We start from the raw sequence: 8,544 nt of genomic DNA, 5'->3' as shown, positions 1-8,544 counted from the left end.
ATGGCTTTTATCCACGCACACTGCACATACCCCATGCGAGGTTGAGTCGTACGTCGCTCGAGAAAGATAATCCAGACCATGGGATGCACTATCCACCCGCAGAAGCACAACGTTGCGTTTCATCGCGAAACAGGAGTCCACAACACACACACCATCGCCTCCTGTAATGCCAAACGCATCTCGCACTTCCCAATGGGAGTGAGTGGTACGCCTGCAGTGCCCACATGTCGCGAAGTGGGGCCCCAAGCTGAACCGGGATCACGCAACCGTAACTGACTTCTGGAGCGGTTTGTGCATTGTTGCCAAGGCAACATGTTTGAGATTGTCAAAGAAATGGCGCTCGCTCAAGCGCTAAAAAGCTCAGAGCCGCGGCGGAGCATGTTTTGCTAACGTTGCCGCTCTCCACCACGCGTCGCCCCAAGCTGAACTGGTCACATGATTGAAGCGTTTTGTGCACGGGTTCTGTATCGGTTTATAATGACTTTTTCACATGCCGCCGGCAGGAATTACCACCGCCGCAAAATAAGACCCGGCACCAGCGGGGCCACATCTGATACGGCGCTTTTTGTATAAACAGTGCGCGGTGCATCAAGGGAACGAGCGCACGACCCTCCCCGTGCGGCTGCGAGTTCGCCCTTGAGTTCGCCGCCGATAAAAAGTCATGTGCCGCCAGCAACGTACACCGCGAAAGGGCAAGGCGAGGCCACCGCATACATGCGGCCAGATTTTTCGTTCGCTTTTCCAGCCTTGACCGGAGTGCGTGATTCACGGTGTCAACAAAGCTTGCCCGTAGCAGACGACAGTCTGAGCAGCGCAATAGCAGAAGTACGTCACCGCTGCGGAGCGCAGCATCATGGGAGGCAAGGCTCGCGCGCCGTCAACAGCGGAGAGTAAGTCGAAAGGAGGAGGAAACGCGGAGCGACGATAATGCGCGGTTTTTGATTTACGATTTCTCAACTAATACTCATCGCTTTAACAAAATTCTTGCGGGAGGAGACTGCAAATACATTGCTTCATTTGGGTACATGCACATCCATGCATCGGCGGAAGGTATTTTAGGACCCCTTTAAAGAAGAAAAAATCGCGTAATATAATGCACTTTGTTGCCCACATGTGTGGAGGGTGTGCGCCACGACTCGCTGAATATTTTTTCCTCCACAATGCTCGCTTTAAATACCATTTTAAAACGATAATTTAAATTCCTAGACAATGTCGGGCAAAAAGGGCGGTTAATCAGTTTTCAAAATACTGACGTTTATTTGTTGAAGTGCTTTATTTTCACCGCTACATAACACGACGCATATCGTACTACCAATTGGAAGTAATTCTGGTCGCCAACATTTGGTTTTTCCTGGAACTTGGTTTCTCTTCTTGCTGCGTTTGGAATGTTGGCTGAACCCCTCTCCCCAGCCTCCCCACCCCACCCCCTCCCCCCAGAAAAAACCGAAGAGCACACAAAACACTTATTCGTGCCTTTTTTAAACCAATTTCCGAGAATTAAATGCCGAGAAAAGCGAGGGTCAGTTTACAACACAAAGCAGTTACCGGGAACCCATAGCACTATTTTGTAACTAGAAATAAAGAGAAATATTTTACTGCATCTGCAACAGGGCACCTTCATTTGCCATCTTTATGGTTCGTAAGCGACCTTACGCAACGATGCAAACACATCTCGCTGTTCTAGGCACCTGTTAGATTTTAAAGGGAACTGAAATGGCAAACAGTGCAGCCGTGACAGAACATTTGTGCTCACTGTGAGGTCGCAGAAGCTTGGTTTACACACTGTAAACCTGCTTGTCGCTTCACAAAAGTCTAGTAAACTCGAGATGTTGATTGTACTGCGTGCGTTAGTAATTTAATTCGCAAGTTCACTTAAGAGGAAAGCCGTAAATTAGTAATACGACACCGTTATTCATCAAACCTGCCTCCAGTGTCGCAAAAATTTCGTTTAAACAAAGCTGCGTGCAAAAGACCCGTTAGAACGGTTGCATTTATATCTCTGCGTTGGTTGAAATTCACTAATTTTATGTTGCCTTTCGAACACACAAAAAATGTCGTAACCTCTTAGAAAGAATGTCGGGCAGTTAAGTGGTGTTACCATTTCAAGGCATCCCAAAAATGCAAGAATTCGTCAAGGTACCAGTGAAGGCGATCGAAATTGCTGTTGAAAGCTGAATTCCAAAGATCGAGGCTTCCTAATTTGTTTCTATTTTATGCTTTTATTGAAGGCTCAAAGCCATAGTCTTGAAAGGTCGAGCTTGCTAGGAGCAACGGCGTAAAAGTTCATTGTCATTATTCCGGCGGTTCTGATATCCCCGATGGGTCGCTGCTTTTTTGGCGTAGTAATGAAAACTTAGTGCCGCTTCCATGCTATCCATTGAACGTTGAGGAACCAAACTACAGCATACCACTCTCGTTTGCACCTTGCGTGCGCACATATGGCGCGAAAAAAAGCAAGAAGCACGCCCACAGCGTGCATTCTTTCGGACCACTCAGCGGAGCATCCACACTAGTGGCGCGACGCTGTCGCCACCTACATGTCGATCTCTCGGTGAATATTATTGCGGTAAACATTGCATGCTGGACGCCGGAATTGGACGAAATTTTTGTCAGGGCCAGACAACGCCGGACAACAAACGATATTAACCACTCATTCGCCATCCGGGGCCGATTTGTGGGTGCGCCCTCGAAAGGCGGGAGTTTTTTGTAAGCATTACGATGATATTCCACTAGAGTCTAGGCTTGTGCGAATATTCGGGCGCTTAGAATATTCGAACGAATATTACAGTATTCGAATTCGCTTCGACTCGAATTTAAAATTTCCGATTTTTGGAAGTATTCGGGGTGAATGAATACCAAAACTTCGTTCAAGCTTCGTATTCGGTAGGCAAGCCGCAGTGCCATTGACATCAGTTCTACATCTTGACTACATGTAGAGTTAAGACAAGCTAAGCCGCTAAGCCACATTCAGAGCGTTGTCGTCATGGTTGTCGTAGCCTTCTTACGCGTGCATGTTCGGTAGGGTAGTCGAGGCTACTGTTTCATTGTTTTAAACACTAAAATTGTTCATTGTTTGCCATGGGAAACTTTCGGCTATCACGAACAGGCCTGCGCGGCCCGGCGGATGATACGAACGAGCCGGCGAGGCGCCCGACTGCCGAACGAGCGAGACAGCGACGTACAGCCGGTAAAAGGCTTGTCTATATTTATTTATTTATTTATTTATGATACCCTCAGGGCCAAAGGCATTACAGAGGGGAGTGGTGTGAGAGCAATGAAATAAAAAACAACAACAACAAAAAAAGAAACAGTACAAAGTCGTTAAGATACAACATACAATAAAATCATTAACACAATGTAATTAAAAATTGCAACTGCCACTCATCAAAAGCAAACATTAGAAGAACTGATTATACAATGTTAGCTAGAACATTTCGAAACTGGTGTACGTCATTAATAGATAGTGTCAAAAGGAAGGCGATTGCAGTCACGACTTGTCCGGGGCAAGAAGGAATGAAAACAATACATTGTTTTGCATATATCAATTCCGACTTTGCACTCATGGTCAACGCGACGGGATTGATAATGTGGCCTAGGTATAAGCTCATCACGCAGAACGGGGTGGTGATACAGCTTATGAAAAATAGTTAGTCGTGAAATTTGACGCCTAGTGGAGAGAGATGGGAGGGCTAAATCGATTTCGTTCTAGTAATGCTCGCGGTTCGATGGTAGTTGGCTAGCACAAATCTAACAGAATTATTTTGAACAAGTTCTAGTGCAGTTATAAGTTTTCCGTGACATGGGTCTCATACTGAGCATGCATATTCCAGTTTCGAACGAACTAATGTTTTGTAAAGCAATAATTTGAGTGATGAAGGAGCTGTAAAGAAGTTGCGGCGCAAGTAACCCAACATGCGGTTAGCCTGGTTAACAATATGCTCAATATGAAGGTTCCAGGATAAGTTCGTGGTAATGTGAATGCCAAGGTATTTGTAGGAAGCAACTGATTCTAATTGGACATTGTTAAGAGAATATTGTGTTGGGTTGGTCTTAGTACGAGAAACACGCATTGTCTTGCATTTGTTAGTGTTGAGTTCCATTAGCCAAGTTTTAGACCAATTAACAACAGAGTTCAAATCAGACTGCAAAATGGTAGTGTCGTTATCAGAAGTTATTTCGCGGAAAATAACACAGTCATCAGCAAATAAAAGGACATTAGATTTTAACAAAGAAGGCAAGTCATTATTATAAATAAGAAACAAGAGGGGCCCAAGGACTGAACCCTGCGGTACACCTGAATAAACAGGGCTGAATGGAGAGCAAGATTGATTAGCGACAACAAACTGCGAACGGTTAGTCAAAAAATATTCAATCCACGTCAACAAACTTCTGTCAATGTTTAATTGATTTAGTTTATGAAGCAGTAGCCCGTGTGAAACCTTATCGAATGCCTTTGAAAAATCTAAAATTATGCAGTCAGCCTGCGAGGACCTATCTAAAATTTGATGTAATTTGTGAGTAAAATAAATTAGTTGGGTTTCACAGGAGTATGTCTTGCGAAAACCGTGTTGGCCTGCTGCGAAAAATGAGTTGGATTCCAGATAATTAACCAAATTACTGTAGATGACATGCTCTAGTATTTTGCAGCAGTTACTGGTAAGAGAAATGGGGCGATAATTACATGGATTATTTTTGTTGCCGGACTTGTAAACTGGAATCACCTTTCCTATTTTCCATTTCTTAGGAAGCGTACCCGTGTCCAACGATTGCTGAAATATTTTTGTTAATATGACAGAACAATAAACACCAGTGTTTTTCAAAAATTTTGTGCTAAGGCCATCAAATCCAGGAGATGAGGAATTATTTAAGGCAGTGATAAGTTTAAAGATACCGGAAACATCGATTTTTACAGGAGGCATAGCTGCGCAACTGAGTGCTTGGGTTGGAGGCTTCGCAACGGTAGATGCCGCGGAAAAGTTTTTTACGAATGTTTCGTTGAGAAGCATAGCACAAAGATTGCTGGGAACTGGTTCGTCAGATGTGTCGTTTAAGTTGATGGTGTTATCGGACGGAGGGTTTATGGTACGCCAAAATTTTTTTGAGTCTGAAGAAAGCATTGACGGAAGAACATTAGATAAAAAATTCTGTCTAGCGTTTCTTATAGCCGAAATGTAATCATTGGAAGCAATCTTGTACGCATCCCAACGCAAGTTAGAAGGTGAGCGTCTGGCGATGCGATACAAACGTTTTTTCTTATTCGACAGACGCTTGATATGAATGTTGTACCATGGTGCTTGAGCATGCGTGGTGATGACTCGCTTTGGTATGAATTTATCGATGAGTTCCTGAGCTTTAGCTTCAAACCTGTTCCAGTTAACTTCTACAGAGTTGTCAAATGTACTCAAGAATACATCTGTAAACTCGTGAAGTTCGTTATTGAGTGAGTCGAAGTTGGCTCTGTTATAGTCAAGGATGGTTTTGCATTTTTTTGAACGTGCTGAAGGAGTAGTTTTAATGTGAAAATTGAGCAGCAAGTGATCACTAATTCCAGGAGAGCAAGTAACAGCAGAGATGAGATCCGGTGTAGTAGTTATAACACAGCGTTCATACTCTCAGCCCTATCCTGCCCCTCCGCCGCGGGATTTGAATAAAACTACTGCGGAATTCTGAAGTCCTAGCCTTTCGCTTTTGCCTCCGACATGTTTGGGACGAGTATGTTTCGGTAGTTTTCGGATGTGGCTGGTTTAAGTTGAAATCGCTGTTATAGACAAGCGTTTTACTGGCTGTACGGGCTCTTTCTCAAGGAACGGCCGGGCTGTTGTTTTCTGCTCGCGAAAACGTGCCACGGAATCCACAGGCGCGCTGACGCCGCGGCGAAACCAATCGTAACAGCGGCCGGCCGCGGGGCGCGGCCGGCCGCGGCAACCAGGCGGCAGCTTCGGTCGCGAAGTGGTGCGGGGCGATCGAGCCACCGCTTCTAGCCGCTACTTAAAATGCCGCTCAAAGCACACACGAAGTTTCTTGTGCGGTAAATGAGCTAATAGTGTGAGCGAAAACGGTTCTACAAAAAATCATCCGCGCCGCTAGTGAAAGCGCCCATAAAATATCTGCCGGGGTGCTAAGCCTAAGCATCTCAGGTGAACTGCGGAACTGCCGCCCTGAGGCGCAAGCCTTCCCATTGGCGCAAATAGTCAGGCTCCTCCCACTGCCACGCGAGTCACAGGCGACCGCGGGCGCGAAATCGCCGAGGCGGGCGTGAAAATCGCGCGCGCAACGCCGACGCGTACGAATCGCGTGCAAAAATGCTCCTGTGTGAGCTTGGGCTCCGCGAGTGAGGAGATGAAAGCCCAGACATTACCGCTCGGCGACTTGGAGGTTAAAGAAAAGCAGAAAAACGTCACGGATTTCTTTACGCAAAAGTAAGAAAAGAAATAAATGAAAACTTTTTTCAGTGCTCAATTTTTTGGTCTGTGTTGGGTCATACGAATTTCGGGTGATATGAATATTTTTCGCGGTCCCGCGAGATTCGTATCATCGAGATGTTACTGTAGAGCATTTTTATGAAGGTCCTGCAAGGACCGGAACGTCTCAGTGACACCTGAGAGCTATTCGAATTCGCTTCGAAAGTATTCGACCCCTTGGGCTATCAGCTTCGAATTCGCTTCGAACTAAAATATCACTATTCGCACAAGCCTAGATAGCACTAACATGAAAAATAAAATAAAATACTTTATCATTCAATCGTGTTTTAATACGTTCCCTGGGATTTCCAATGGCCTTTCTGGCCGTCGTCGAAAGATGGTTATTACTTACTATTATTGTAACTATTATGCACATTATTGTATTATTAAAATGTAATAGATAGGGCTGGGCGTCGATTAGAAATTATAATTCGATGGGTTGATCAATATTAATTAACCAATAAGTGGGACGCGTTCATTTAAAAATGGCTTAGAAATGAGCCTTTATAATGGTCGTTTCTATTAAATTGTCGATGCTACTGAATGCAGGTCATTTTATGCGATCAAACTCGTCCATGCAGTTGCGGAGGCCGAGAAATTCGTTGAAAATTTGATCCGACAACAGGGAGTTTTTTTTCTTGATGAGAGTCATCCTGGCTGTGCTGATCAGCACAGCACGCTCGCGTTGAGATAAGCGCGATGCACAGCAGCCCTTTTTACAATGGATGCTAGTTCCAGAAAGGAGGGATCTCGGCGCGTGGCACCCTTCCAAGGGATCCAGATCGTCCTTGGCACTTGCCTCGCCTGGACTTGAATGAATTAACTGATTTAAAAAAATTAATAGTGACTAGATCATTATTCTATTAATCGGAAGGCAAATCGAACAATCGCCCACCCCTAGTAATAAAAAAAGCCTTTAATACTACTTATAACGTGCAAAAGTACGCAGTTGCAACATATATCTACGAAAATAAAGAGTGAATGCGCCTAGCCACTGCTTCTGTCCGTCAAACGAGCAGGGCAAAATTATATAAGTTATGCGCAATTACAAATTAGGCACAAGAATAATCAAACGGCTGTCATAGCAAACGAATGCATAATTTAAGACAACCTATCAAATTGATGTAATTTTCACGTGTTGCTGCAGTCGCTGGGCCTACAATGGTGGTCACAATTAACACACTTGACGGAGCATAGCTTCAAGCAGTCGGTGCTGCGTGGTACTAAAATGCCTCCACGCCAGATGATGACGAGTTAGAATCTAATGATGATGAGGTAGTAATCTAATACACCGATGATTTTTCTCCGACATGGAATGTTAACAGCCGCTGTGCTGCTTTTAATAAGTAACCTCCACGCCAGAGGATGACGATGTACCCGATGTACAGCCGCTGTGCTGCTTTTAATAAGTAACCTCCACGCCAGAGGATGACGATGTACCCGCCTCTTTGTGCTGCTGATACTTGCCTTACGTTCAGGATTACATCGGCCAGCTGATAGCTGGATTGGGTTGTGAATCTTACGCCAAATAAACTGTCCGAAAAAACTCGTTTCCAGTCTTCCTCGTGCCCTTCGGTTCTGAGGTAGTAATCTAATCCACCGACGATTTTTCTCCGGCATGGTATGTTAACAGCCGCTGTGCTGCTTTTAATAAGTAACCTATGAAAATTACAGTATTCTCTGAGCAATGTACTCCCAGCCTGCATACGAACCCGAAACATTGAAACTAGCAAAGACGAATCCATTACGATTGATTGATTGATTGATTGATTGATTGATTGATTGATTGATTGATTGATTGATTGATTGATTGATTGATTGATTGATTGATTGTAGGATTCCACGCGACGACGCAACGCAGGCGATGAGGCGCGCCGTAGTGGGGGCCTCCGGATTAATTTTGACCAATTCAGTTACGAGTTCAAGCACGATTAGTGCAATTTTGCTGCGATTAATCTGTTGCCCTCAGTGGCGGGTGCCCACAACAGCTTAGTACTGAGGATTTCAGTTCTGGGAGAGGGGGCACCTGAAGGACCACAAAAGTAAATAAAACAAAACAAGCGAAGGAAAATTTGATTGCTGC

The sequence above is a fragment of the Haemaphysalis longicornis genome, unplaced genomic scaffold (assembly GCF_048455015.1).
Source record: "Haemaphysalis longicornis isolate Haplotype H1 unplaced genomic scaffold, Haemaphysalis longicornis Haplotype H1 scaffold_9, whole genome shotgun sequence".
In the NCBI taxonomy this organism is placed as follows: domain Eukaryota; kingdom Metazoa; phylum Arthropoda; class Arachnida; order Ixodida; family Ixodidae; genus Haemaphysalis; species Haemaphysalis longicornis.
This window is presented reverse-complemented; position numbering follows the sequence as displayed.